This window comes from Phyllobates terribilis, unplaced genomic scaffold (genome assembly GCF_046119375.1).
Source record: "Phyllobates terribilis strain yellow unplaced genomic scaffold, ASM4611937v1 Scaffold_40__1_contigs__length_11209783, whole genome shotgun sequence".
Lineage (NCBI taxonomy): Eukaryota > Metazoa > Chordata > Amphibia > Anura > Dendrobatidae > Phyllobates > Phyllobates terribilis.
In genome coordinates this window covers 11,090,610-11,113,868 of record NW_027362800.1, presented here as the reverse complement: position 1 = coordinate 11,113,868, position 23,259 = coordinate 11,090,610, and the positions used below count along the sequence as shown (strand labels likewise).

At 45.1% G+C, this 23,259-nt stretch overlaps 17 non-coding genes across 17 annotated transcripts; all 17 read left to right on the top strand.

Moving 5' to 3' along the window:
• Positions 1-1,058: 1,058 nt before the first annotated feature.
• Positions 1,059-1,249, top strand: LOC141186837 (U2 spliceosomal RNA). Its single transcript, XR_012261078.1, has one exon. It is a non-coding gene; the product is annotated as a U2 spliceosomal RNA (small nuclear RNA).
• A 1,119-nt stretch (positions 1,250-2,368) lies between these two features.
• On the top strand, positions 2,369-2,559 carry LOC141184999 (U2 spliceosomal RNA). The gene has a single exon (XR_012259702.1). It is a non-coding gene; the product is annotated as a U2 spliceosomal RNA (small nuclear RNA).
• Positions 2,560-3,674: 1,115 nt separating this feature from the next.
• LOC141191107 (U2 spliceosomal RNA) lies at positions 3,675-3,865 on the top strand. Its single transcript, XR_012265110.1, has one exon. It is a non-coding gene; the product is annotated as a U2 spliceosomal RNA (small nuclear RNA).
• Positions 3,866-4,987: 1,122 nt separating this feature from the next.
• On the top strand, positions 4,988-5,178 carry LOC141186825 (U2 spliceosomal RNA). Its single transcript, XR_012261067.1, has one exon. It is a non-coding gene; the product is annotated as a U2 spliceosomal RNA (small nuclear RNA).
• Positions 5,179-6,300: 1,122 nt separating this feature from the next.
• LOC141191106 (U2 spliceosomal RNA) lies at positions 6,301-6,491 on the top strand. Its single transcript, XR_012265109.1, has one exon. It is a non-coding gene; the product is annotated as a U2 spliceosomal RNA (small nuclear RNA).
• A 1,121-nt stretch (positions 6,492-7,612) lies between these two features.
• On the top strand, positions 7,613-7,803 carry LOC141191105 (U2 spliceosomal RNA). The gene has a single exon (XR_012265108.1). It is a non-coding gene; the product is annotated as a U2 spliceosomal RNA (small nuclear RNA).
• Positions 7,804-8,922: 1,119 nt separating this feature from the next.
• LOC141186372 (U2 spliceosomal RNA) lies at positions 8,923-9,113 on the top strand. The gene has a single exon (XR_012260656.1). It is a non-coding gene; the product is annotated as a U2 spliceosomal RNA (small nuclear RNA).
• A 1,120-nt stretch (positions 9,114-10,233) lies between these two features.
• Positions 10,234-10,424, top strand: LOC141191104 (U2 spliceosomal RNA). Its single transcript, XR_012265107.1, has one exon. It is a non-coding gene; the product is annotated as a U2 spliceosomal RNA (small nuclear RNA).
• Positions 10,425-11,543: 1,119 nt separating this feature from the next.
• On the top strand, positions 11,544-11,734 carry LOC141191103 (U2 spliceosomal RNA). The gene has a single exon (XR_012265106.1). It is a non-coding gene; the product is annotated as a U2 spliceosomal RNA (small nuclear RNA).
• Positions 11,735-12,855: 1,121 nt separating this feature from the next.
• Positions 12,856-13,046, top strand: LOC141191102 (U2 spliceosomal RNA). The gene has a single exon (XR_012265105.1). It is a non-coding gene; the product is annotated as a U2 spliceosomal RNA (small nuclear RNA).
• A 1,119-nt stretch (positions 13,047-14,165) lies between these two features.
• LOC141191101 (U2 spliceosomal RNA) lies at positions 14,166-14,356 on the top strand. Its single transcript, XR_012265104.1, has one exon. It is a non-coding gene; the product is annotated as a U2 spliceosomal RNA (small nuclear RNA).
• A 1,120-nt stretch (positions 14,357-15,476) lies between these two features.
• Positions 15,477-15,667, top strand: LOC141191099 (U2 spliceosomal RNA). Its single transcript, XR_012265102.1, has one exon. It is a non-coding gene; the product is annotated as a U2 spliceosomal RNA (small nuclear RNA).
• Positions 15,668-16,787: 1,120 nt separating this feature from the next.
• LOC141191341 (U2 spliceosomal RNA) lies at positions 16,788-16,978 on the top strand. The gene has a single exon (XR_012265338.1). It is a non-coding gene; the product is annotated as a U2 spliceosomal RNA (small nuclear RNA).
• A 1,120-nt stretch (positions 16,979-18,098) lies between these two features.
• LOC141191098 (U2 spliceosomal RNA) lies at positions 18,099-18,289 on the top strand. Its single transcript, XR_012265101.1, has one exon. It is a non-coding gene; the product is annotated as a U2 spliceosomal RNA (small nuclear RNA).
• A 1,120-nt stretch (positions 18,290-19,409) lies between these two features.
• On the top strand, positions 19,410-19,600 carry LOC141191097 (U2 spliceosomal RNA). The gene has a single exon (XR_012265100.1). It is a non-coding gene; the product is annotated as a U2 spliceosomal RNA (small nuclear RNA).
• A 1,120-nt stretch (positions 19,601-20,720) lies between these two features.
• Positions 20,721-20,911, top strand: LOC141191096 (U2 spliceosomal RNA). The gene has a single exon (XR_012265099.1). It is a non-coding gene; the product is annotated as a U2 spliceosomal RNA (small nuclear RNA).
• Positions 20,912-22,031: 1,120 nt separating this feature from the next.
• LOC141191095 (U2 spliceosomal RNA) lies at positions 22,032-22,222 on the top strand. Its single transcript, XR_012265098.1, has one exon. It is a non-coding gene; the product is annotated as a U2 spliceosomal RNA (small nuclear RNA).
• The last annotated feature ends 1,037 nt before the right edge of the window (positions 22,223-23,259 follow it).

Below are 23,259 nucleotides of genomic sequence, written 5' to 3'. Positions count from 1 at the left end.
TGTTTGTCGGATTTTGGGATGGACTCTTTGGCTTTGCTTTTCTTCTCCTCATTGGATTTTTCATGTTAAAAGTTGCAGAAGCCAGATGACAAGCTCATTTTGGTTCAACTTCAGCAACTGTGCATTGCATTGCCATGTAATGTAATGTAATGCAATGCTATCTATCTAGCTCTCCCTCTATACTTCCTTTTGGATAAACAGACATATTAGGCAAGCATTTTGGAGCTTTCACCTAAATAACTACAGGTGGTGAGATAAGCTGCACAATATAATTGACCTTTCAGTATATTGTTGCACACACACCATCTATTTAGCAAATGCCCTTGTTATCAACAGCAGCCTTTTAAACTCACCTGAGCTAACAGGTATGTGAGCTGGTTACTCTGCTGAGCTTAAAATTTCTTTTTTGGTTTGCTACAATGCCTTTTCTGAAACGTTGTCTCCCTCTGCTGGAACACTGACTTCTTTCATTTAATGCCTGCAGACTATAAAAGAGAAACCAACCCAAAAAGTTTGGTTGATTAGTCTGTGGCATTCTTTTAAACTGTTGCTTATGGCGGTCTCTGTGAGCTTCTCAGTGACATTCAGCCATCCAGGTATCCCGCCTGCAGTAGACGGAATGTGGCAATGGAACGCTGGCTGCGCGTGTCATAATAGGCTCTGAGCCTTTATATACCTGCGCACAGCAGCAGCCACCTTCAGTCTGCTGCTGGACAGCCAGCAGCAGCAGCAGGAGAGGTAATTAATCAGCAACCCTCCTGCTAAGGGTAGACAGCTGCTCGTTCCACCCCCCCCCCCGCCTTAATTGGTTCTCCTCCCTTCCAACGGTGTTGAGGCGGGTGGGAACAGCCGGGGGTTGAGGGTACTGTGCTAAAAGAGGTGGAGTTATGCAGATCTAAAACGCGTGGATTGCAGCAGCAGCAAGCCGAAAAGTGCAGGCATGTGAGGGATCTAGAGGTTGACAGCATGTCTTCTTAACGGGAGTCCAGGTGGCCATCTCCACAAATGGACTTTTCAGAATCCTTGGGTGGCACCGTAGTCGGAAACCAATTCTGGTTATCGCTTCTCGGCCTTTTGGCTAAGATCAAGTGTAGTATCTGTTCTTATCAGTTTAATATCTGATACGTCCCCTATCTGGGGACCATATATTAAATGTATTTTTAGAACAGGGAGATGGAAAAAGAGCTTGCTCTGTCCACTCCACGCATTGACCTGGTATTGCAGTATCTCCAGGACCGGTGCACCCCTTCTTTAATGCAGTTTCTAAAATCAGAAAGAATTGAATTCAATGCTTTTTGTTCATTTTGCTTGTTTGTCGGATTTTGGGATGGACTCTTTGGCTTTGCTTTTCTTCTCCTCATTGGATTTTTCATGTTAAAAGTTGCAGAAGCCAGATGACAAGCTCATTTTGGTTCAACTTCAGCAACTGTGCATTGCATTGCCATGTAATGTAATGTAATGCAATGCTATCTATCTAGCTCTCCCTCTATACTTCCTTTTGGATAAACAGACATATTAGGCAAGCATTTTGGAGCTTTCACCTAAATAACTACAGGTGGTGAGATAAGCTGCACAATATAATTGACCTTTCAGTATATTGTTGCACACACACCATCTATTTAGCAAATGCCCTTGTTATCAACAGCAGCCTTTTAAACTCACCTGAGCTAACAGGTATGTGAGCTGGTTACTCTGCTGCGCTTAAAATTTCTTTTTTGGTTTGCTACAATGCCTTTTCTGAAACGTTGTCTCCCTCTGCTGGAACACTGACTTCTTTCATTTAATGCCTGCAGACTATAAAAGAGAAACCAACCCAAAAAGTTTGGTTGATTAGTCTGTGGCATTCTTTTAAACTGTTGCTTATGGCGGTCTCTGTGAGCTTCTCAGTGACATTCAGCCATCCAGGTATCCCGCCTGCAGTAGACGGAATGTGGCAATGGAACGCTGGCTGCGCGTGTCATAATAGGCTCTGAGCCTTTATATACCTGCGCACAGCAGCAGCCACCTTCAGTCTGCTGCTGGACAGCCAGCAGCAGCAGCAGCAGGAGAGGTAATTAATCAGCAACCCTCCTGCTAAGGGTAGACAGCTGCTCGTTCCACCCCCCCCCGCCTTAATTGGTTCTCCTCCCTTCCAACGGTGTTGAGGCGGGTGGGAACAGCCGGGGGTTGAGGGTACTGTGCTAACAGAGGTGGAGTTATGCAGATCTAAAACGCGTGGATTGCAGCAGCAGCAAGCCGAAAAGTGCAGGCATGTGAGGGATCTAGAGGTTGACAGCATGTCTTCTTAACGGGAGTCCAGGTGGCCATCTCCACAAATGGACTTTTCAGAATCCTTGGGTGGCACCGTAGTCGGAAACCAATTCTGGTTATCGCTTCTCGGCCTTTTGGCTAAGATCAAGTGTAGTATCTGTTCTTATCAGTTTAATATCTGATACGTCCCCTATCTGAGGACCATATATTAAATGGATTTTTAGAACAGGGAGATGGAAAAAGAGCTTGCTCTGTCCACTCCACGCATTGACCTGGTATTGCAGTATCTCCAGGACCGGTGCACCCCTTCTTTAATGCAGTTTCTAAAATCAGAAAGAATTGAATTCAATGCTTTTTGTTCATTTTGCTTGTTTGTCGGATTTTGGGATGGACTCTTTGGCTTTGCTTTTCTTCTCCTCATTGGATTTTTCATGTTAAAAGTTGCAGAAGCCAGATGACAAGCTCATTTTGGTTCAACTTCAGCAACTGTGCATTGCATTGCCATGTAATGTAATGTAATGCAATGCTATCTATCTAGCTCTCCCTCTATACTTCCTTTTGGATAAACAGACATATTAGGCAAGCATTTTGGAGCTTTCACCTAAATAACTACAGGTGGTGAGATAAGCTGCACAATATAATTGACCTTTCAGTATATTGTTGCACACACACCATCTATTTAGCAAATGCCCTTGTTATCAACAGCAGCCTTTTAAACTCACCTGAGCTAACAGGTATGTGAGCTGGTTACTCTGCTGCGCTTAAAATTTCTTTTTTGGTTTGCTACAATGCCTTTTCTGAAACGTTGTCTCCCTCTGCTGGAACACTGACTTCTTTCATTTAATGCCTGCAGACTATAAAAGAGAAACCAACCCAAAAAGTTTGGTTGATTAGTCTGTGGCATTCTTTTAAACTGTTGCTTATGGCGGTCTCTGTGAGCTTCTCAGTGACATTCAGCCATCCAGGTATCCCGCCTGCAGTAGACGGAATGTGGCAATGGAACGCTGGCTGCGCGTGTCATAATAGGCTCTGAGCCTTTATATACCTGCGCACAGCAGCAGCCACCTTCAGTCTGCTGCTGGACAGCCAGCAGCAGCAGGAGAGGTAATTAATCAGCAACCCTCCTGCTAAGGGTAGACAGCTGCTCGTTCCACCCCCCCCCCCGCCTTAATTGGTTCTCCTCCCTTCCAACGGTGTTGAGGCGGGTGGGAACAGCCGGGGGTTGAGGGTACTGTGCTAAAAGAGGTGGAGTTATGCAGATCTAAAACGCGTGGATTGCAGCAGCAGCAAGCCGAAAAGTGCAGGCATGTGAGGGATCTAGAGGTTGACAGCATGTCTTCTTAACGGGAGTCCAGGTGGCCATCTCCACAAATGGACTTTTCAGAATCCTTGGGTGGCACCGTAGTCGGAAACCAATTCTGGTTATCGCTTCTCGGCCTTTTGGCTAAGATCAAGTGTAGTATCTGTTCTTATCAGTTTAATATCTGATACGTCCCCTATCTGGGGACCATATATTAAATGGATTTTTAGAACAGGGAGATGGAAAAAGAGCTTGCTCTGTCCACTCCACGCATTGACCTGGTATTGCAGTATCTCCAGGACCGGTGCACCCCTTCTTTAATGCAGTTTCTAAAATCAGAAAGAATTGAATTCAATGCTTTTTGTTCATTTTGCTTGTTTGTCGGATTTTGGGATGGACTCTTTGGCTTTGCTTTTCTTCTCCTCATTGGATTTTTCATGTTAAAAGTTGCAGAAGCCAGATGACAAGCTCATTTTGGTTCAACTTCAGCAACTGTGCATTGCATTGCCATGTAATGTAATGTAATGCAATGCTATCTATCTAGCTCTCCCTCTATACTTCCTTTTGGATAAACAGACATATTAGGCAAGCATTTTGGAGCTTTCACCTAAATAACTACAGGTGGTGAGATAAGCTGCACAATATAATTGACCTTTCAGTATATTGTTGCACACACACCATCTATTTAGCAAATGCCCTTGTTATCAACAGCAGCCTTTTAAACTCACCTGAGCTAACAGGTATGTGAGCTGGTTACTCTGCTGAGCTTAAAATTTCTTTTTTGGTTTGCTACAATGCCTTTTCTGAAACGTTGTCTCCCTCTGCTGGAACACTGACTTCTTTCATTTAATGCCTGCAGACTATAAAAGAGAAACCAACCCAAAAAGTTTGGTTGATTAGTCTGTGGCATTCTTTTAAACTGTTGCTTATGGCGGTCTCTGTGAGCTTCTCAGTGACATTCAGCCATCCAGGTATCCCGCCTGCAGTAGACGGAATGTGGCAATGGAACGCTGGCTGCGCGTGTCATAATAGGCTCTGAGCCTTTATATACCTGCGCACAGCAGCAGCCACCTTCAGTCTGCTGCTGGACAGCCAGCAGCAGCAGCAGCAGGAGAGGTAATTAATCAGCAACCCTCCTGCTAAGGGTAGACAGCTGCTCGTTCCACCCCCCCCCCCCGCCTTAATTGGTTCTCCTCCCTTCCAACGGTGTTGAGGCGGGTGGGAACAGCCGGGGGTTGAGGGTACTGTGCTAAAAGAGGTGGAGTTATGCAGATCTAAAACGCGTGGATTGCAGCAGCAGCAAGCCGAAAAGTGCAGGCATGTGAGGGATCTAGAGGTTGACAGCATGTCTTCTTAACGGGAGTCCAGGTGGCCATCTCCACAAATGGACTTTTCAGAATCCTTGGGTGGCACCGTAGTCGGAAACCAATTCTGGTTATCGCTTCTCGGCCTTTTGGCTAAGATCAAGTGTAGTATCTGTTCTTATCAGTTTAATATCTGATACGTCCCCTATCTGGGGACCATATATTAAATGTATTTTTAGAACAGGGAGATGGAAAAAGAGCTTGCTCTGTCCACTCCACGCATTGACCTGGTATTGCAGTATCTCCAGGACCGGTGCACCCCTTCTTTAATGCAGTTTCTAAAATCAGAAAGAATTGAATTCAATGCTTTTTGTTCATTTTGCTTGTTTGTCGGATTTTGGGATGGACTCTTTGGCTTTGCTTTTCTTCTCCTCATTGGATTTTTCATGTTAAAAGTTGCAGAAGCCAGATGACAAGCTCATTTTGGTTCAACTTCAGCAACTGTGCATTGCATTGCCATGTAATGTAATGTAATGCAATGCTATCTATCTAGCTCTCCCTCTATACTTCCTTTTGGATAAACAGACATATTAGGCAAGCATTTTGGAGCTTTCACCTAAATAACTACAGGTGGTGAGATAAGCTGCACAATATAATTGACCTTTCAGTATATTGTTGCACACACACCATCTATTTAGCAAATGCCCTTGTTATCAACAGCAGCCTTTTAAACTCACCTGAGCTAACAGGTATGTGAGCTGGTTACTCTGCTGCGCTTAAAATTTCTTTTTTGGTTTGCTACAATGCCTTTTCTGAAACGTTGTCTCCCTCTGCTGGAACACTGACTTCTTTCATTTAATGCCTGCAGACTATAAAAGAGAAACCAACCCAAAAAGTTTGGTTGATTAGTCTGTGGCATTCTTTTAAACTGTTGCTTATGGCGGTCTCTGTGAGCTTCTCAGTGACATTCAGCCATCCAGGTATCCCGCCTGCAGTAGACGGAATGTGGCAATGGAACGCTGGCTGCGCGTGTCATAATAGGCTCTGAGCCTTTATATACCTGCGCACAGCAGCAGCCACCTTCAGTCTGCTGCTGGACAGCCAGCAGCAGCAGCAGCAGGAGAGGTAATTAATCAGCAACCCTCCTGCTAAGGGTAGACAGCTGCTCGTTCCACCCCCCCCCCCCGCCTTAATTGGTTCTCCTCCCTTCCAACGGTGTTGAGGCGGGTGGGAACAGCCGGGGGTTGAGGGTACTGTGCTAAAAGAGGTGGAGTTATGCAGATCTAAAACGCGTGGATTGCAGCAGCAGCAAGCCGAAAAGTGCAGGCATGTGAGGGATCTAGAGGTTGACAGCATGTCTTCTTAACTGGAGTCCAGGTGGCCATCTCCACAAATGGACTTTTCAGAATCCTTGGGTGGCACCGTAGTCGGAAACCAATTCTGGTTATCGCTTCTCGGCCTTTTGGCTAAGATCAAGTGTAGTATCTGTTCTTATCAGTTTAATATCTGATACGTCCCCTATCTGGGGACCATATATTAAATGGATTTTTAGAACAGGGAGATGGAAAAAGAGCTTGCTCTGTCCACTCCACGCATTGACCTGGTATTGCAGTATCTCCAGGACCGGTGCACCCCTTCTTTAATGCAGTTTCTAAAATCAGAAAGAATTGAATTCAATGCTTTTTGTTCATTTTGCTTGTTTGTCGGATTTTGGGATGGACTCTTTGGCTTTGCTTTTCTTCTCCTCATTGGATTTTTCATGTTAAAAGTTGCAGAAGCCAGATGACAAGCTCATTTTGGTTCAACTTCAGCAACTGTGCATTGCATTGCCATGTAATGTAATGTAATGCAATGCTATCTATCTAGCTCTCCCTCTATACTTCCTTTTGGATAAACAGACATATTAGGCAAGCATTTTGGAGCTTTCACCTAAATAACTACAGGTGGTGAGATAAGCTGCACAATATAATTGACCTTTCAGTATATTGTTGCACACACACCTTCTATTTAGCAAATGCCCTTGTTATCAACAGCAGCCTTTTAAACTCACCTGAGCTAACAGGTATGTGAGCTGGTTACTCTGCTGCGCTTAAAATTTCTTTTTTGGTTTGCTACAATGCCTTTTCTGAAACGTTGTCTCCCTCTGCTGGAACACTGACTTCTTTCATTTAATGCCTGCAGACTATAAAAGAGAAACCAACCCAAAAAGTTTGGTTGATTAGTCTGTGGCATTCTTTTAAACTGTTGCTTATGGCGGTCTCTGTGAGCTTCTCAGTGACATTCAGCCATCCAGGTATCCCGCCTGCAGTAGACGGAATGTGGCAATGGAACGCTGGCTGCGCGTGTCATAATAGGCTCTGAGCCTTTATATACCTGCGCACAGCAGCAGCCACCTTCAGTCTGCTGCTGGACAGCCAGCAGCAGCAGCAGCAGGAGAGGTAATTAATCAGCAACCCTCCTGCTAAGGGTAGACAGCTGCTCGTTCCACCCCCCCCCCCGCCTTAATTGGTTCTCCTCCCTTCCAACGGTGTTGAGGCGGGTGGGAACAGCCGGGGGTTGAGGGTACTGTGCTAAAAGAGGTGGAGTTATGCAGATCTAAAATGCGTGGATTGCAGCAGCAGCAAGCCGAAAAGTGCAGGCATGTGAGGGATGTAGAGGTTGACAGCATGTCTTCTTAACGGGAGTCCAGGTGGCCATCTCCACAAATGGACTTTTCAGAATCCTTGGGTGGCACCGTAGTCGGAAACCAATTCTGGTTATCGCTTCTCGGCCTTTTGGCTAAGATCAAGTGTAGTATCTGTTCTTATCAGTTTAATATCTGATACGTCCCCTATCTGGGGACCATATATTAAATGGATTTTTAGAACAGGGAGATGGAAAAAGAGCTTGCTCTGTCCACTCCACGCATTGACCTGGTATTGCAGTATCTCCAGGACCGGTGCACCCCTTCTTTAATGCAGTTTCTAAAATCAGAAAGAATTGAATTCAATGCTTTTTGTTCATTTTGCTTGTTTGTCGGATTTTGGGATGGACTCTTTGGCTTTGCTTTTCTTCTCCTCATTGGATTTTTCATGTTAAAAGTTGCAGAAGCCAGATGACAAGCTCATTTTGGTTCAACTTCAGCAACTGTGCATTGCATTGCCATGTAATGTAATGTAATGCAATGCTATCTATCTAGCTCTCCCTCTATACTTCCTTTTGGATAAACAGACATATTAGGCAAGCATTTTGGAGCTTTCACCTAAATAACTACAGGTGGTGAGATAAGCTGCACAATATAATTGACCTTTCAGTATATTGTTGCACACACACCATCTATTTAGCAAATGCCCTTGTTATCAACAGCAGCCTTTTAAACTCACCTGAGCTAACAGGTATGTGAGCTGGTTACTCTGCTGCGCTTAAAATTTCTTTTTTGGTTTGCTACAATGCCTTTTCTGAAACGTTGTCTCCCTCTGCTGGAACACTGACTTCTTTCATTTAATGCCTGCAGACTATAAAAGAGAAACCAACCCAAAAAATTTGGTTGATTAGTCTGTGGCATTCTTTTAAACTGTTGCTTATGGCGGTCTCTGTGAGCTTCTCAGTGACATTCAGCCATCCAGGTATCCCGCCTGCAGTAGACGGAATGTGGCAATGGAACGCTGGCTGCGCGTGTCATAATAGGCTCTGAGCCTTTATATACCTGCGCACAGCAGCAGCCACCTTCAGTCTGCTGCTGGACAGCCAGCAGCAGCAGCAGCAGGAGAGGTAATTAATCAGCAACCCTCCTGCTAAGGGTAGACAGCTGCTCGTTCCACCCCCCCCCGCCTTAATTGGTTCTCCTCCCTTCCAACGGTGTTGAGGCGGGTGGGAACAGCCGGGGGTTGAGGGTACTGTGCTAAAAGAGGTGGAGTTATGCAGATCTAAAACGCGTGGATTGCAGCAGCAGCAAGCCGAAAAGTGCAGGCATGTGAGGGATCTAGAGGTTGACAGCATGTCTTCTTAACGGGAGTCCAGGTGGCCATCTCCACAAATGGACTTTTCAGAATCCTTGGGTGGCACCGTAGTCGGAAACCAATTCTGGTTATCGCTTCTCGGCCTTTTGGCTAAGATCAAGTGTAGTATCTGTTCTTATCAGTTTAATATCTGATACGTCCCCTATCTGGGGACCATATATTAAATGAATTTTTAGAACAGGGAGATGGAAAAAGAGCTTGCTCTGTCCACTCCACGCATTGACCTGGTATTGCAGTATCTCCAGGACCGGTGCACCCCTTCTTTAATGCAGTTTCTAAAATCAGAAAGAATTGAATTCAATGCTTTTTGTTCATTTTGCTTGTTTGTCGGATTTTGGGATGGACTCTTTGGCTTTGCTTTTCTTCTCCTCATTGGATTTTTCATGTTAAAAGTTGCAGAAGCCAGATGACAAGCTCATTTTGGTTCAACTTCAGCAACTGTGCATTGCATTGCCATGTAATGTAATGTAATGCAATGCTATCTATCTAGCTCTCCCTCTATACTTCCTTTTGGATAAACAGACATATTAGGCAAGCATTTTGGAGCTTTCACCTAAATAACTACAGGTGGTGAGATAAGCTGCACAATATAATTGACCTTTCAGTATATTGTTGCACACACACCATCTATTTAGCAAATGCCCTTGTTATCAACAGCAGCCTTTTAAACTCACCTGAGCTAACAGGTATGTGAGCTGGTTACTCTGCTGCGCTTAAAATTTCTTTTTTGGTTTGCTACAATGCCTTTTCTGAAACGTTGTCTCCCTCTGCTGGAACACTGACTTCTTTCATTTAATGCCTGCAGACTATAAAAGAGAAACCAACCCAAAAAGTTTGGTTAATTAGTCTGTGGCATTCTTTTAAACTGTTGCTTATGGCGGTCTCTGTGAGCTTCTCAGTGACATTCAGCCATCCAGGTATCCCGCCTGCAGTAGACGGAATGTGGCAATGGAACGCTGGCTGCGCGTGTCATAATAGGCTCTGAGCCTTTATATACCTGCGCACAGCAGCAGCCACCTTCAGTCTGCTGCTGGACAGCCAGCAGCAGCAGCAGCAGGAGAGGTAATTAATCAGCAACCCTCCTGCTAAGGGTAGACAGCTGCTCGTTCCACCCCCCCCCCGCCTTAATTGGTTCTCCTCCCTTCCAACGGTGTTGAGGCGGGTGGGAACAGCCGGGGGTTGAGGGTACTGTGCTAAAAGAGGTGGAGTTATGCAGATCTAAAACGCGTGGATTGCAGCAGCAGCAAGCCGAAAAGTGCAGGCATGTGAGGGATCTAGAGGTTGACAGCATGTCTTCTTAACGGGAGTCCAGGTGGCCATCTCCACAAATGGACTTTTCAGAATCCTTGGGTGGCACCGTAGTCGGAAACCAATTCTGGTTATCGCTTCTCGGCCTTTTGGCTAAGATCAAGTGTAGTATCTGTTCTTATCAGTTTAATATCTGATACGTCCCCTATCTGGGGACCATATATTAAATGGATTTTTAGAACAGGGAGATGGAAAAAGAGCTTGCTCTGTCCACTCCACGCATTGACCTGGTATTGCAGTATCTCCAGGACCGGTGCACCCCTTCTTTAATGCAGTTTCTAAAATCAGAAAGAATTGAATTCAATGCTTTTTGTTCATTTTGCTTGTTTGTCGGATTTTGGGATGGACTCTTTGGCTTTGCTTTTCTTCTCCTCATTGGATTTTTCATGTTAAAAGTTGCAGAAGCCAGATGACAAGCTCATTTTGGTTCAACTTCAGCAACTGTGCATTGCATTGCCATGTAATGTAATGTAATGCAATGCTATCTATCTAGCTCTCCCTCTATACTTCCTTTTGGATAAACAGACATATTAGGCAAGCATTTTGGAGCTTTCACCTAAATAACTACAGGTGGTGAGATAAGCTGCACAATATAATTGACCTTTCAGTATATTGTTGCACACACACCATCTATTTAGCAAATGCCCTTGTTATCAACAGCAGCCTTTTAAACTCACCTGAGCTAACAGGTATGTGAGCTGGTTACTCTGCTGCGCTTAAAATTTCTTTTTTGGTTTGCTACAATGCCTTTTCTGAAACGTTGTCTCCCTCTGCTGGAACACTGACTTCTTTCATTTAATGCCTGCAGACTATAAAAGAGAAACCAACCCAAAAAGTTTGGTTGATTAGTCTGTGGCATTCTTTTAAACTTTTGCTTATGGCGGTCTCTGTGAGCTTCTCAGTGACATTCAGCCATCCAGGTATCCCGCCTGCAGTAGACGGAATGTGGCAATGGAACGCTGGCTGCGCGTGTCATAATAGGCTCTGAGCCTTTATATACCTGCGCACAGCAGCAGCCACCTTCAGTCTGCTGCTGGACAGCCAGCAGCAGCAGCAGCAGGAGAGGTAATTAATCAGCAACCCTCCTGCTAAGGGTAGACAGCTGCTCGTTCCACCCCCCCCCGCCTTAATTGGTTCTCCTCCCTTCCAACGGTGTTGAGGCGGGTGGGAACAGCCGGGGGTTGAGGGTACTGTGCTAAAAGAGGTGGAGTTATGCAGATCTAAAACGCGTGGATTGCAGCAGCAGCAAGCCGAAAAGTGCAGGCATGTGAGGGATCTAGAGGTTGACAGCATGTCTTCTTAACGGGAGTCCAGGTGGCCATCTCCACAAATGGACTTTTCAGAATCCTTGGGTGGCACCGTAGTCGGAAACCAATTCTGGTTATCGCTTCTCGGCCTTTTGGCTAAGATCAAGTGTAGTATCTGTTCTTATCAGTTTAATATCTGATACGTCCCCTATCTGGGGACCATATATTAAATGGATTTTTAGAACAGGGAGATGGAAAAAGAGCTTGCTCTGTCCACTCCACGCATTGACCTGGTATTGCAGTATCTCCAGGACCGGTGCACCCCTTCTTTAATGCAGTTTCTAAAATCAGAAAGAATTGAATTCAATGCTTTTTGTTCATTTTGCTTGTTTGTCGGATTTTGGGATGGACTCTTTGGCTTTGCTTTTCTTCTCCTCATTGGATTTTTCATGTTAAAAGTTGCAGAAGCCAGATGACAAGCTCATTTTGGTTCAACTTCAGTAACTGTGCATTGCATTGCCATGTAATGTAATGTAATGCAATGCTATCTATCTAGCTCTCCCTCTATACTTCCTTTTGGATAAACAGACATATTAGGCAAGCATTTTGGAGCTTTCACCTAAATAACTACAGGTGGTGAGATAAGCTGCACAATATAATTGACCTTTCAGTATATTGTTGCACACACACCATCTATTTAGCAAATGCCCTTGTTATCAACAGCAGCCTTTTAAACTCACCTGAGCTAACAGGTATGTGAGCTGGTTACTCTGCTGCGCTTAAAATTTCTTTTTTGGTTTGCTACAATGCCTTTTCTGAAACGTTGTCTCCCTCTGCTGGAACACTGACTTCTTTCATTTAATGCCTGCAGACTATAAAAGAGAAACCAACCCAAAAAGTTTGGTTGATTAGTCTGTGGCATTCTTTTAAACTGTTGCTTATGGCGGTCTCTGTGAGCTTCTCAGTGACATTCAGCCATCCAGGTATCCCGCCTGCAGTAGACGGAATGTGGCAATGGAACGCTGGCTGCGCGTGTCATAATAGGCTCTGAGCCTTTATATACCTGCGCACAGCAGCAGCCACCTTCAGTCTGCTGCTGGACAGCCAGCAGCAGCAGCAGCAGGAGAGGTAATTAATCAGCAACCCTCCTGCTAAGGGTAGACAGCTGCTCGTTCCACCCCCCCCCCCGCCTTAATTGGTTCTCCTCCCTTCCAACGGTGTTGAGGCGGGTGGGAACAGCCGGGGGTTGACGGTACTGTGCTAAAAGAGGTGGAGTTATGCAGATCTAAAACGCGTGGATTGCAGCAGCAGCAAGCCGAAAAGTGCAGGCATGTGAGGGATCTAGAGGTTGACAGCATGTCTTCTTAACGGGAGTCCAGGAGGCCATCTCCACAAATGGACTTTTCAGAATCCTTGGGTGGCACCGTAGTCGGAAACCAATTCTGGTTATCGCTTCTCGGCCTTTTGGCTAAGATCAAGTGTAGTATCTGTTCTTATCAGTTTAATATCTGATACGTCCCCTATCTGGGGACCATATATTAAATGGATTTTTAGAACAGGGAGATGGAAAAAGAGCTTGCTCTGTCCACTCCACGCATTGACCTGGTATTGCAGTATCTCCAGGACCGGTGCACCCCTTCTTTAATGCAGTTTCTAAAATTAGAAAGAATTGAATTCAATGCTTTTTGTTCATTTTGCTTGTTTGTCGGATTTTGGGATGGACTCTTTGGCTTTGCTTTTCTTCTCCTCATTGGATTTTTCATGTTAAAAGTTGCAGAAGCCAGATGACAAGCTCATTTTGGTTCAACTTCAGCAACTGTGCATTGCATTGCCATGTAATGTAATGTAATGCAATCCTATCTATCTAGCTCTCCCTCTATACTTCCTTTTGGATAAACAGACATATTAGGCAAGCATTTTGGAGCTTTCACCTAAATAACTACAGGTGGTGAGATAAGCTGCACAATATAATTGACCTTTCAGTATATTGTTGCACACACACTATCTATTTAGCAAATGCCCTTGTTATCAACAGCAGCCTTTTAAACTCACCTGAGCTAACAGGTATGTGAGCTGGTTACTCTGCTGCGCTTAAAATTTCTTTTTTGGTTTGCTACAATGCCTTTTCTGAAACGTTGTCTCCCTCTGCTGGAACACTGACTTCTTTCATTTAAAGCCTGCAGACTATAAAAGAGAAACCAACCCAAAAAGTTTGGTTGATTAGTCTGTGGCATTCTTTTAAACTGTTGCTTATGGCGGTCTCTGTGAGCTTCTCAGTGACATTCAGCCATCCAGGTATCCCGCCTGCAGTAGACGGAATGTGGCAATGGAACGCTGGCTGCGCGTGTCATAATAGGCTCTGAGCCTTTATATACCTGCGCACAGCAGCAGCCACCTTCAGTCTGCTGCTGGACAGCCAGCAGCAGCAGCAGGAGAGGTAATTAATCAGCAACCCTCCTGCTAAGGGTAGACAGCTGCTCGTTCCACCCCCCCCCCCCGCCTTAATTGGTTCTCCTCCCTTCCAACGGTGTTGAGGCGGGTGGGAACAGCCGGGGGTTGAGGGTACTGTGCTAAAAGAGGTGGAGTTATGCAGATCTAAAACGCGTGGATTGCAGCAGCAGCAAGCCGAAAAGTGCAGGCATGTGAGGGATCTAGAGGTTGACAGCATGTCTTCTTAACGGGAGTCCAGGTGGCCATCTCCACAAATGGACTTTTCAGAATCCTTGGGTGGCACCGTAGTCGGAAACCAATTCTGGTTATCGCTTCTCGGCCTTTTGGCTAAGATCAAGTGTAGTATCTGTTCTTATCAGTTTAATATCTGATACGTCCCCTATCTGGGGACCATATATTAAATGGATTTTTAGAACAGGGAGATGGAAAAAGAGCTTGCTCTGTCCACTCCACGCATTGACCTGGTATTGCAGTATCTCCAGGACCGGTGCACCCCTTCTTTAATGCAGTTTCTAAAATCAGAAAGAATTGAATTCAATGCTTTTTGTTCATTTTGCTTGTTTGTCGGATTTTGGGATGGACTCTTTGGCTTTGCTTTTCTTCTCCTCATTGGATTTTTCATGTTAAAAGTTGCAGAAGCCAGATGACAAGCTCATTTTGGTTCAACTTCAGCAACTGTGCATTGCATTGCCATGTAATGTAATGTAATGCAATGCTATCTATCTAGCTCTCCCTCTATACTTCCTTTTGGATAAACAGACATATTAGGCAAGCATTTTGGAGCTTTCACCTAAATAACTACAGGTGGTGAGATAAGCTGCACAATATAATTGACCTTTCAGTATATTGTTGCACACACACCATCTATTTAGCAAATGCCCTTGTTATCAACAGCAGCCTTTTAAACTCACCTGAGCTAACAGGTATGTGAGCTGGTTACTCTGCTGCGCTTAAAATTTCTTTTTTGGTTTGCTACAATGCCTTTTCTGAAACGTTGTCTCCCTCTGCTGGAACACTGACTTCTTTCATTTAATGCCTGCAGACTATAAAAGAGAAACCAACCCAAAAAGTTTGGTTGATTAGTCTGTGGCATTCTTTTAAACTGTTGCTTATGGCGGTCTCTGTGAGCTTCTCAGTGACATTCAGCCATCCAGGTATCCCGCCTGCAGTAGACGGAATGTGGCAATGGAACGCTGGCTGCGCGTGTCATAATAGGCTCTGAGCCTTTATATACCTGCGCACAGCAGCAGCCACCTTCAGTCTGCTGCTGGACAGCCAGCAGCAGCAGCAGCAGGAGAGGTAATTAATCAGCAACCCTCCTGCTAAGGGTAGACAGCTGCTCGTTCCACCCCCCCCCCGCCTTAATTGGTTCTCCTCCCTTCCAACGGTGTTGAGGCGGGTGGGAACAGCCGGGGGTTGAGGGTACTGTGCTAAAAGATGTGGAGTTATGCAGATCTAAAACGCGTGGATTGCAGCAGCAGCAAGCCGAAAAGTGCAGGCATGTGAGGGATCTAGAGGTTGACAGCATGTCTTCTTAACGGGAGTCCAGGAGGCCATCTCCACAAATGGACTTTTCAGAATCCTTGGGTGGCACCGTAGTCGGAAACCAATTCTGGTTATCGCTTCTCGGCCTTTTGGCTAAGATCAAGTGTAGTATCTGTTCTTATCAGTTTAATATCTGATACGTCCCCTATCTGGGGACCATATATTAAATGGATTTTTAGAACAGGGAGATGGAAAAAGAGCTTGCTCTGTCCACTCCACGCATTGACCTGGTATTGCAGTATCTCCAGGACCGGTGCACCCCTTCTTTAATGCAGTTTCTAAAATCAGAAAGAATTGAATTCAATGCTTTTTGTTCATTTTGCTTGTTTGTCGGATTTTGGGATGGACTCTTTGGCTTTGCTTTTCTTCTCCTCATTGGATTTTTCATGTTAAAAGTTGCAGAAGCCAGATGACAAGCTCATTTTGGTTCAACTTCAGCAACTGTGCATTGCATTGCCATGTAATGTAATGTAATGCAATGCTATCTATCTAGCTCTCCCTCTATACTTCCTTTTGGATAAACAGACATATTAGGCAAGCATTTTGGAGCTTTCACCTAAATAACTACAGGTGGTGAGATAAGCTGCACAATATAATTGACCTTTCAGTATATTGTTGCACACACACCATCTATTTAGCAAATGCCCTTGTTATCAACAGCAGCCTTTTAAACTCACCTGAGCTAACAGGTATGTGAGCTGGTTACTCTGCTGCGCTTAAAATTTCTTTTTTGGTTTGCTACAATGCCTTTTCTGAAACGTTGTCTCCCTCTGCTGGAACACTGACTTCTTTCATTTAATGCCTGCAGACTATAAAAGAGAAACCAACCCAAAAAGTTTGGTTGATTAGTCTGTGGCATTCTTTTAAACTGTTGCTTATGGCGGTCTCTGTGAGCTTCTCAGTGACATTCAGCCATCCAGGTATCCCGCCTGCAGTAGACGGAATGTGGCAATGGAACGCTGGCTGCGCGTGTCATAATAGGCTCTGAGCCTTTATATACCTGCGCACAGCAGCAGCCACCTTCAGTCTGCTGCTGGACAGCCAGCAGCAGCAGCAGCAGGAGAGGTAATTAATCAGCAACCCTCCTGCTAAGGGTAGACAGCTGCTCGTTCCACCCCCCCCCCGCCTTAATTGGTTCTCCTCCCTTCCAACGGTGTTGAGGCGGGTGGGAACAGCCGGGGGTTGAGGGTACTGTGCTAAAAGAGGTGGAGTTATGCAGATCTAAAACGCGTGGATTGCAGCAGCAGCAAGCCGAAAAGTGCAGGCATGTGAGGGATCTAGAGGTTGACAGCATGTCTTCTTAACGGGAGTCCAGGTGGCCATCTCCACAAATGGACTTTTCAGAATCCTTGGGTGGCACCGTAGTCGGAAACCAATTCTGGTTATTGCTTCTCGGCCTTTTGGCTAAGATCAAGTGTAGTATCTGTTCTTATCAGTTTAATATCTGATACGTCCCCTATCTGGGGACCATATATTAAATGGATTTTTAGAACAGGGAGATGGAAAAAGAGCTTGCTCTGTCCACTCCACGCATTGACCTGGTATTGCAGTATCTCCAGGACCGGTGCACCCCTTCTTTAATGCAGTTTCTAAAATCAGAAAGAATTGAATTCAATGCTTTTTGTTCATTTTGCTTGTTTGTCGGATTTTGGGATGGACTCTTTGGCTTTGCTTTTCTTCTCCTCATTGGATTTTTCATGTTAAAAGTTGCAGAAGCCAGATGACAAGCTCATTTTGGTTCAACTTCAGCAACTGTGCATTGCATTGCCATGTAATGTAATGTAATGCAATGCTATCTATCTAGCTCTCCCTCTATACTTCCTTTTGGATAAACAGACATATTAGGCAAGCATTTTGGAGCTTTCACCTAAATAACTACAGGTGGTGAGATAAGCTGCACAATATAATTGACCTTTCAGTATATTGTTGCACACACACCATCTATTTAGCAAATGCCCTTGTTATCAACAGCAGCCTTTTAAACTCACCTGAGCTAACAGGTATGTGAGCTGGTTACTCTGCTGCGCTTAAAATTTCTTTTTTGGTTTGCTACAATGCCTTTTCTGAAACGTTGTCTCCCTCTGCTGGAACACTGACTTCTTTCATTTAATGCCTGCAGACTATAAAAGAGAAACCAACCCAAAAAGTTTGGTTGATTAGTCTGTGGCATTCTTTTAAACTGTTGCTTATGGCGGTCTCTGTGAGCTTCTCAGTGACATTCAGCCATCCAGGTATCCCGCCTGCAGTAGACGGAATGTGGCAATGGAACGCTGGCTGCGCGTGTCATAATAGGCTCTGAGCCTTTATATACCTGCGCACAGCAGCAGCCACCTTCAGTCTGCTGCTGGACAGCCAGCAGCAGCAGCAGCAGGAGAGGTAATTAATCAGCAACCCTCCTGCTAAGGGTAGACAGCTGCTCGTTCCACCCCCCCCCCGCCTTAATTGGTTCTCCTCCCTTCCAACGGTGTTGAGGCGGGTGGGAACAGCCGGGGGTTGAGGGTACTGTGCTAAAAGAGGTGGAGTTATGCAGATCTAAAACGCGTGGATTGCAGCAGCAGCAAGCCGAAAAGTGCAGGCATGTGAGGGATCTAGAGGTTGACAGCATGTCTTCTTAACGGGAGTCCAGGAGGCCATCTCCACAAATGGACTTTTCAGAATCCTTGGGTGGCACCGTAGTCGGAAACCAATTCTGGTTATCGCTTCTCGGCCTTTTGGCTAAGATCAAGTGTAGTATCTGTTCTTATCAGTTTAATATCTGATACGTCCCCTATCTGGGGACCATATATTAAATGGATTTTTAGAACAGGGAGATGGAAAAAGAGCTTGCTCTGTCCACTCCACGCATTGACCTGGTATTGCAGTATCTCCAGGACCGGTGCACCCCTTCTTTAATGCAGTTTCTAAAATCAGAAAGAATTGAATTCAATGCTTTTTGTTCATTTTGCTTGTTTGTCGGATTTTGGGATGGACTCTTTGGCTTTGCTTTTCTTCTCCTCATTGGATTTTTCATGTTAAAAGTTGCAGAAGCCAGATGACAAGCTCATTTTGGTTCAACTTCAGCAACTGTGCATTGCATTGCCATGTAATGTAATGTAATGCAATGCTATCTATCTAGCTCTCCCTCTATACTTCCTTTTGGATAAACAGACATATTAGGCAAGCATTTTGGAGCTTTCACCTAAATAACTACAGGTGGTGAGATAAGCTGCACAATATAATTGACCTTTCAGTATATTGTTGCACACACACCATCTATTTAGCAAATGCCCTTGTTATCAACAGCAGCCTTTTAAACTCACCTGAGCTAACAGGTATGTGAGCTGGTTACTCTGCTGCGCTTAAAATTTCTTTTTTGGTTTGCTACAATGCCTTTTCTGAAACGTTGTCTCCCTCTGCTGGAACACTGACTTCTTTCATTTAATGCCTGCAGACTATAAAAGAGAAACCAACCCAAAAAGTTTGGTTGATTAGTCTGTGGCATTCTTTTAAACTGTTGCTTATGGCGGTCTCTGTGAGCTTCTCAGTGACATTCAGCCATCCAGGTATCCCGCCTGCAGTAGACGGAATGTGGCAATGGAACGCTGGCTGCGCGTGTCATAATAGGCTCTGAGCCTTTATATACCTGCGCACAGCAGCAGCCACCTTCAGTCTGCTGCTGGACAGCCAGCAGCAGCAGCAGCAGGAGAGGTAATTAATCAGCAACCCTCCTGCTAAGGGTAGACAGCTGCTCGTTCCACCCCCCCCCCGCCTTAATTGGTTCTCCTCCCTTCCAACGGTGTTGATTCGGGTGGGAACAGCCGGGGGTTGAGGGTACTGTGCTAAAAGAGGTGGAGTTATGCAGATCTAAAACGCGTGGATTGCAGCAGCAGCAAGCCGAAAAGTGCAGGCATGTGAGGGATCTAGAGGTTGACAGCATGTCTTCTTAACGGGAGTCCAGGTGGCCATCTCCACAAATGGACTTTTCAGAATCCTTGGGTGGCACCGTAGTCGGAAACCAATTCTGGTTATCGCTTCTCGGCCTTTTGGCTAAGATCAAGTGTAGTATCTGTTCTTATCAGTTTAATATCTGATACGTCCCCTATCTGGGGACCATATATTAAATGGATTTTTAGAACAGGGAGATGGAAAAAGAGCTTGCTCTGTCCACTCCACGCATTGACCTGGTATTGCAGTATCTCCAGGACCGGTGCACCCCTTCTTTAATGCAGTTTCTAAAATCAGAAAGAATTGAATTCAATGCTTTTTGTTCATTTTGCTTGTTTGTCGGATTTTGGGATGGACTCTTTGGCTTTGCTTTTCTTCTCCTCATTGGATTTTTCATGTTAAAAGTTGCAGAAGCCAGATGACAAGCTCATTTTGGTTCAACTTCAGCAACTGTGCATTGCATTGCCATGTAATGTAATGTAATGCAATGCTATCTATCTAGCTCTCCCTCTATACTTCCTTTTGGATAAACAGACATATTAGGCAAGCATTTTGGAGCTTTCACCTAAATAACTACAGGTGGTGAGATAAGCTGCACAATATAATTGACCTTTCAGTATATTGTTGCACACACACCATCTATTTAGCAAATGCCCTTGTTATCAACAGCAGCCTTTTAAACTCACCTGAGCTAACAGGTATGTGAGCTGGTTACTCTGCTGCGCTTAAAATTTCTTTTTTGGTTTGCTACAATGCCTTTTCTGAAACGTTGTCTCCCTCTGCTGGAACACTGACTTCTTTCATTTAATGCCTGCAGACTATAAAAGAGAAACCAACCCAAAAAGTTTGGTTGATTAGTCTGTGGCATTCTTTTAAACTGTTGCTTATGGCGGTCTCTGTGAGCTTCTCAGTGACATTCAGCCATCCAGGTATCCCGCCTGCAGTAGACGGAATGTGGCAATGGAACGCTGGCTGCGCGTGTCATAATAGGCTCTGAGCCTTTATATACCTGCGCACAGCAGCAGCCACCTTCAGTCTGCTGCTGGACAGCCAGCAGCAGCAGCAGCAGGAGAGGTAATTAATCAGCAACCCTCCTGCTAAGGGTAGACAGCTGCTCGTTCCACCCCCCCCCCGCCTTAATTGGTTCTCCTCCCTTCCAACGGTGTTGAGGCGGGTGGGAACAGCCGGGGGTTGAGGGTACTGTGCTAAAAGAGGTGGAGTTATGCAGATCTAAAACGCGTGGATTGCAGCAGCAGCAAGCCGAAAAGTGCAGGCATGTGAGGGATCTAGAGGTTGACAGCATGTCTTCTTAACGGGAGTCCAGGAGGCCATCTCCACAAATGGACTTTTCAGAATCCTTGGGTGGCACCGTAGTCGGAAACCAATTCTGGTTATCGCTTCTCGGCCTTTTGGCTAAGATCAAGTGTAGTATCTGTTCTTATCAGTTTAATATCTGATACGTCCCCTATCTGGGGACCATATATTAAATGGATTTTTAGAACAGGGAGATGGAAAAAGAGCTTGCTCTGTCCACTCCACGCATTGACCTGGTATTGCAGTATCTCCAGGACCGGTGCACCCCTTCTTTAATGCAGTTTCTAAAATCAGAAAGAATTGAATTCAATGCTTTTTGTTCATTTTGCTTGTTTGTCGGATTTTGGGATGGACTCTTTGGCTTTGCTTTTCTTCTCCTCATTGGATTTTTCATGTTAAAAGTTGCAGAAGCCAGATGACAAGCTCATTTTGGTTCAACTTCAGCAACTGTGCATTGCATTGCCATGTAATGTAATGTAATGCAATGCTATCTATCTAGCTCTCCCTCTATACTTCCTTTTGGATAAACAGACATATTAGGCAAGCATTTTGGAGCTTTCACCTAAATAACTACAGGTGGTGAGATAAGCTGCACAATATAATTGACCTTTCAGTATATTGTTGCACACACACCATCTATTTAGCAAATGCCCTTGTTATCAACAGCAGCCTTTTAAACTCACCTGAGCTAACAGGTATGTGAGCTGGTTACTCTGCTGCGCTTAAAATTTCTTTTTTGGTTTGCTACAATGCCTTTTCTGAAACGTTGTCTCCCTCTGCTGGAACACTGACTTCTTTCATTTAATGCCTGCAGACTATAAAAGAGAAACCAACCCAAAAAGTTTGGTTGATTAGTCTGTGGCATTCTTTTAAACTGTTGCTTATGGCGGTCTCTGTGAGCTTCTCAGTGACATTCAGCCATCCAGGTATCCCGCCTGCAGTAGACGGAATGTGGCAATGGAACGCTGGCTGCGCGTGTCATAATAGGCTCTGAGCCTTTATATACCTGCGCACAGCAGCAGCCACCTTCAGTCTGCTGCTGGACAGCCAGCAGCAGCAGCAGCAGGAGAGGTAATTAATCAGCAACCCTCCTGCTAAGGGTAGACAGCTGCTCGTTCCACCCCCCCCCCGCCTTAATTGGTTCTCCTCCCTTCCAACGGTGTTGAGGCGGGTGGGAACAGCCGGGGGTTGAGGGTACTGTGCTAAAAGAGGTGGAGTTATGCAGATCTAAAACGCGTGGATTGCAGCAGCAGCAAGCCGAAAAGTGCAGGCATGTGAGGGATCTAGAGGTTGACAGCATGTCTTCTTAACGGGAGTCCAGGAGGCCATCTCCACAAATGGACTTTTCAGAATCCTTGGGTGGCACCGTAGTCGGAAACCAATTCTGGTTATCGCTTCTCGGCCTTTTGGCTAAGATCAAGTGTAGTATCTGTTCTTATCAGTTTAATATCTGATACGTCCCCTATCTGGGGACCATATATTAAATGGATTTTTAGAACAGGGAGATGGAAAAAGAGCTTGCTCTGTCCACTCCACGCATTGACCTGGTATTGCAGTATCTCCAGGACCGGTGCACCCCTTCTTTAATGCAGTTTCTAAAATCAGAAAGAATTGAATTCAATGCTTTTTGTTCATTTTGCTTGTTTGTCGGATTTTGGGATGGACTCTTTGGCTTTGCTTTTCTTCTCCTCATTGGATTTTTCATGTTAAAAGTTGCAGAAGCCAGATGACAAGCTCATTTTGGTTCAACTTCAGCAACTGTGCATTGCATTGCCATGTAATGTAATGTAATGCAATGCTATCTATCTAGCTCTCCCTCTATACTTCCTTTTGGATAAACAGACATATTAGGCAAGCATTTTGGAGCTTTCACCTAAATAACTACAGGTGGTGAGATAAGCTGCACAATATAATTGACCTTTCAGTATATTGTTGCACACACACCATCTATTTAGCAAATGCCCTTGTTATCAACAGCAGCCTTTTAAACTCACCTGAGCTAACAGGTATGTGAGCTGGTTACTCTGCTGCGCTTAAAATTTCTTTTTTGGTTTGCTACAATGCCTTTTCTGAAACGTTGTCTCCCTCTGCTGGAACACTGACTTCTTTCATTTAATGCCTGCAGACTATAAAAGAGAAACCAACCCAAAAAGTTTGGTTGATTAGTCTGTGGCATTCTTTTAAACTGTTGCTTATGGCGGTCTCTGTGAGCTTCTCAGTGACATTCAGCCATCCAGGTATCCCGCCTGCAGTAGACGGAATGTGGCAATGGAACGCTGGCTGCGCGTGTCATAATAGGCTCTGAGCCTTTATATACCTGCGCACAGCAGCAGCCACCTTCAGTCTGCTGCTGGACAGCCAGCAGCAGCAGCAGCAGGAGAGGTAATTAATCAGCAACCCTCCTGCTAAGGGTAGACAGCTGCTCGTTCCACCCCCCCCCCGCCTTAATTGGTTCTCTTCCCTTCCAACGGTGTTGATTCGGGTGGGAACAGCCGGGGGTTGAGGGTACTGTGCTAAAAGAGGTGGAGTTATGCAGATCTAAAACGCGTGGATTGCAGCAGCAGCAAGCCGAAAAGTGCAGGCATGTGAGGGATCTAGAGGTTGACAGCATGTCTTCT